The sequence below is a fragment of the Leptonotus elevatus genome, unplaced genomic scaffold, assembly GCF_054856555.1.
Source record: "Leptonotus elevatus isolate MCC_2025b unplaced genomic scaffold, RoL_Lele_1.0 HiC_scaffold_234, whole genome shotgun sequence".
Taxonomy (NCBI): Eukaryota; Metazoa; Chordata; class Actinopteri; order Syngnathiformes; family Syngnathidae; genus Leptonotus; species Leptonotus elevatus.
Genome location: NW_028233625.1, coordinates 10,001 through 15,000, shown reverse-complemented (window position 1 = coordinate 15,000; position 5,000 = coordinate 10,001).

Below are 5,000 nucleotides of genomic sequence, written 5' to 3'. Positions count from 1 at the left end.
TTGGCGGAGCTCCAGCGGACCGCGGGGAGCGCGCCCGTCTTCGGGGCTTGTTGCTGGCCGTTGGAGGAGCTCCAGCGGACCGCGGGGAGCGCGCCCGTCTTCGGGGCTTGTTGCTGGCCGTTGGAGGAGCTCCAGCGGACCGGGGGGAGCGCGCCCGTCTTCGGGGCTTGTTGCTGGCCGTTGGAGGAGCTCCAGCGGACCGGGGGGAGCGCGCCCGTCTTCGGGGCTTGTTGCTGGCCGTTGGCGGAGCTCCAGCGGACCGGGGGGAGCGCGCCCGTCTTCGGGGCTTGTTGCTGGCCGTTGGAGGAGCTCCAGCGGACCGCGGGGAGCGCGCCCGTCTTCGGGGCTTGTTGCTGGCCGTTGGCGGAGCTCCAGCGGACCGGGGGGAGCGCGCCCGTCTTCGGGGCTTGTTGCTGGCCGTTGGAGGAGCTCCAGCGGACCGCGGGGAGCGCGCCCGTCTTCGGGGCTTGTTGCTGGACGTTGGAGGAGCTCCAGCGGACCGGGGGGAGCGCGCCCGTCTTCGGGGCTTGTTGCTGGCCGTTGGAGGAGCTCCAGCGGACCGCGGGGAGCGCGCCCGTCTTCGGGGCTTGTTGCTGGCCGTTGGCGGAGCTCCAGCGGACCGCGGGGAGCGCGCCCGTCTTCGGGGCTTGTTGCTGGCCGTTGGAGGAGCTCCAGCGGACCGGGGGGAGCGCGCCCGTCTTCGGGGCTTGTTGCTGGCCGTTGGCGGAGCTCCAGCGGACCGGGGGGAGCGCGCCCGTCTTCGGGGCTTGTTGCTGGCCGTTGGAGGAGCTCCAGCGGACCGCGGGGAGCGCGCCCGTCTTCGGGGCTTGTTGCTGGCCGTTGGAGGAGCTCCAGCGGACCGCGGGGAGCGCGCCCGTCTTCGGGGCTTGTTGCTGGCCGTTGGCGGAGCTCCAGCGGACCGGGGGGAGCGCGCCCGTCTTCGGGGCTTGTTGCTGGCCGTTGGAGGAGCTCCAGCGGACCGCGGGGAGCGCGCCCGTCTTCGGGGCTTGTTGCTGGACGTTGGAGGAGCTCCAGCGGACCGGGGGGAGCGCGCCCGTCTTCGGGGCTTGTTGCTGGCCGTTGGAGGAGCTCCAGCGGACCGCGGGGAGCGCGCCCGTCTTCGGGGCTTGTTGCTGGCCGTTGGCGGAGCTCCAGCGGACCGCGGGGAGCGCGCCCGTCTTCGGGGCTTGTTGCTGGCCGTTGGAGGAGCTCCAGCGGACCGGGGGGAGCGCGCCCGTCTTCGGGGCTTGTTGCTGGCCGTTGGCGGAGCTCCAGCGGACCGGGGGGAGCGCGCCCGTCTTCGGGGCTTGTTGCTGGCCGTTGGAGGAGCTCCAGCGGACCGCGGGGAGCGCGCCCGTCTTCGGGGCTTGTTGCTGGCCGTTGGAGGAGCTCCAGCGGACCGCGGGGAGCGCGCCCGTCTTCGGGGCTTGTTGCTGGCCGTTGGAGGAGCTCCAGCGGACCGGGGGGAGCGCGCCCGTCTTCGGGGCTTGTTGCTGGCCGTTGGAGGAGCTCCAGCGGACCGCGGGGAGCGCGCCCGTCTTCGGGGCTTGTTGCTGGCCGTTGGAGGAGCTCCAGCGGACCGCGGGGAGCGCGCCCGTCTTCGGGGCTTGTTGCTGGCCGTTGGAGGAGCTCCAGCGGACCGGGGGGAGCGCGCCCGTCTTCGGGGCTTGTTGCTGGCCGTTGGAGGAGCTCCAGCGGACCGCGGGGAGCGCGCCCGTCTTCGGGGCTTGTTGCTGGCCGTTGGAGGAGCTCCAGCGGACCGCGGGGAGCGCGCCCGTCTTCGGGGCTTGTTGCTGGCCGTTGGCGGAGCTCCAGCGGACCGGGGGGAGCGCGCCCGTCTTCGGGGCTTGTTGCTGGCCGTTGGAGGAGCTCCAGCGGACCGCGGGGAGCGCGCCCGTCTTCGGGGCTTGTTGCTGGCCGTTGGAGGAGCTCCAGCGGACCGCGGGGAGCGCGCCCGTCTTCGGGGCTTGTTGCTGGCCGTTGGCGGAGCTCCAGCGGACCGGGGGGAGCGCGCCCGTCTTCGGGGCTTGTTGCTGGCCGTTGGAGGAGCTCCAGCGGACCGCGGGGAGCGCGCCCGTCTTCGGGGCTTGTTGCTGGACGTTGGAGGAGCTCCAGCGGACCGGGGGGAGCGCGCCCGTCTTCGGGGCTTGTTGCTGGCCGTTGGAGGAGCTCCAGCGGACCGCGGGGAGCGCGCCCGTCTTCGGGGCTTGTTGCTGGCCGTTGGCGGAGCTCCAGCGGACCGCGGGGAGCGCGCCCGTCTTCGGGGCTTGTTGCTGGCCGTTGGAGGAGCTCCAGCGGACCGGGGGGAGCGCGCCCGTCTTCGGGGCTTGTTGCTGGCCGTTGGCGGAGCTCCAGCGGACCGGGGGGAGCGCGCCCGTCTTCGGGGCTTGTTGCTGGCCGTTGGAGGAGCTCCAGCGGACCGCGGGGAGCGCGCCCGTCTTCGGGGCTTGTTGCTGGCCGTTGGAGGAGCTCCAGCGGACCGCGGGGGAGCCGGGCGTTCGAGTTGCCCAGGCAGGGGGTTATCCTCCACTAGCAAACCTCCATGAGCAGCGGAGCCCGTCAGCTGCGCCAAAAAGAACCACACGAGGGCGGCCTGGGGTTGAAATCCCCCGCCACATAGGAACGAATGCCGGGCGTTCGAGTTGCCCAGGCAGGGGGTTATCCTCCACTAGCAAACCTCCATGAGCAGCGGAGCCCGTCAGCTGCGCCAAAAAGAACCACACGAGGGCGGCCTGGGGTTGAAATCCCCCGCCACATAGGAACGAATGCCGGGCGTTCGAGTTGCCCAGGCAGGGGGTTATCCTCCACTAGCAAACCTCCATGAGCAGCGGAGCCCGTCAGCTGCGCCAAAAAGAACCACACGAGGGCGGCCTGGGGTTGAAATCCCCCGCCACATAGGAACGAATGCCGGGCGTTCGAGTTGCCCAGGCAGGGGGTTATCCTCCACTAGCAAACCTCCACGAGCAGCGGAGCCCGTCAGCTGCGCCAAAAAGAACCCCACGAGGGCGACCTGGGGTTGAAATCCCCCGCCACATAGGAACGAATGCCGGGCGTTCGAGTTGCCCAGGCAGGGGGTTATCCTCCACTAGCAAACCTCCACGAGCAGCGGAGCCCGTCAGCTGCGCCAAAAAGAACCACACGAGGGCGACCTGGGGTTGAAATCCCCCGCCACATAGGAACGAATGCCGGGCGTTCGAGTTGCCCAGGCAGGGGGTTATCCTCCACTAGCAAACCTCCACGAGCAGCGGAGCCCGTCAGCTGCGCCAAAAAGAACCACACGAGGGCGACCTGGGGTTGAAATCCCCCGCCACATAGGAACGAATGCCGGGCAACCAGGGGTCGAAATCCCCCATTGAAATGAATGGCGGGCAACCAGGGGTCGAAGTCCCCCATTGAAATGAATGGCGGGCAACCAGGGGTCGAAGTCCCCCATTGAAATGAATGGCGGGTTACCAGGGGTCGAAATCCCCCATTGAAATGAATGGCGGGCGACCAGGGGTCGAAATCCCCCATTGAAATGAATGGCGGGCAACCAGGGGTCGAAGTCCCCCATTGAAATGAATGGCGGGCAACCAGGGGTCGAAGTCCCCCATTGAAATGAATGGCGGGCTACCAGGGGTCGAAATCCCCCATTGAAATGAATGGCGGGCGACCAGGGGTCGAAATCCCCCATTGAAATGAATGGCGGGCAACCAGGGGTCGAAGTCCCCCATTGAAATGAATGGCGGGCAACCAGGGGTCGAAGTCCCCCATTGAAATGAATGGCGGGCTACCAGGGGTCCAAGTCCCCCATTGAAATGAATGGCGGGCTACCAGGGGTCGAAGTCCCCCATTGAAATGAATGGCGGGCTACCAGGGGTCGAAATCCCCCATTGAAATGAATGGCGGGCGACCAGGGGTCGAAATCCCCCATTGAAATGAATGGCGGGCGACCAGGGGTCGAAATCCCCCATTGAAATGAATGGCGGGCAACCAGGGGTCGAAGTCCCCCATTGAAATGAATGGCGGGCTACCAGGGGTCGAAATCCCCCATTGAAATGAATGGCGGGCGACCAGGGGTCGAAATCCCCCATTGAAATGAATGGCGGGCTACCAGGGGTCCAAGTCCCCCATTGAAATGAATGGCGGGCTACCAGGGGTCGAAGTCCCCCATTGAAATGAATGGCGGGCTACCAGGGGTCGAAATCCCCCATTGAAATGAATGGCGGGCGACCAGGGGTCGAAATCCCCCATTGAAATGAATGGCGGGCGACCAGGGGTCGAAATCCCCCATTGAAATGAATGGCGGGCAACCAGGGGTCGAAGTCCCCCATTGAAATGAATGGCGGGCTACCAGGGGTCGAAATCCCCCATTGAAATGAATGGCGGGCGACCAGGGGTCGAAATCCCCCATTGAAATGAATGGCGGGCTACCAGGGGTCCAAGTCCCCCATTGAAATGAATGGCGGGCTACCAGGGGTCGAAGTCCCCCATTGAAATGAATGGCGGGCTACCAGGGGTCGAAATCCCCCATTGAAATGAATGGCGGGCGACCAGGGGTCGAAATCCCCCATTGAAATGAATGGCGGGCAACCAGGGGTCGAAAGTCCCCATTGAAATGAATGGCGGGCGACCAGGGGTCGAAATTCCCCATTGAAATGAATGGCGGGCAACCAGGGGTCGAAATTCCCCATTGAAATGAATGGGCCCATTCATTTTCAATGGCCGGGCTACCAGGGGCGCAGTACCACCTGTCGTCATTAGGGGCGCTGTAGATAGGGGACCGAGTCCCCCCATTCGAGAGGTTTGCACCCAAACCTCAAAATGGTTGGTGTACAATTATAGGAGAGACCTTTTTAAGACGTGGGAGCTCCAGGGCAAATCAAGGGAGGCTCGACCAACCCATATCCGCTTTAGATGCACTTTAGGTCGGACTCCCTTGCCAGATGGTCCCCTCCTCAGCCTGGTTCTCGAATTTTTTCTAAGTCAGCCCAACTTGGAAATATTTTCAGAGTGCCACT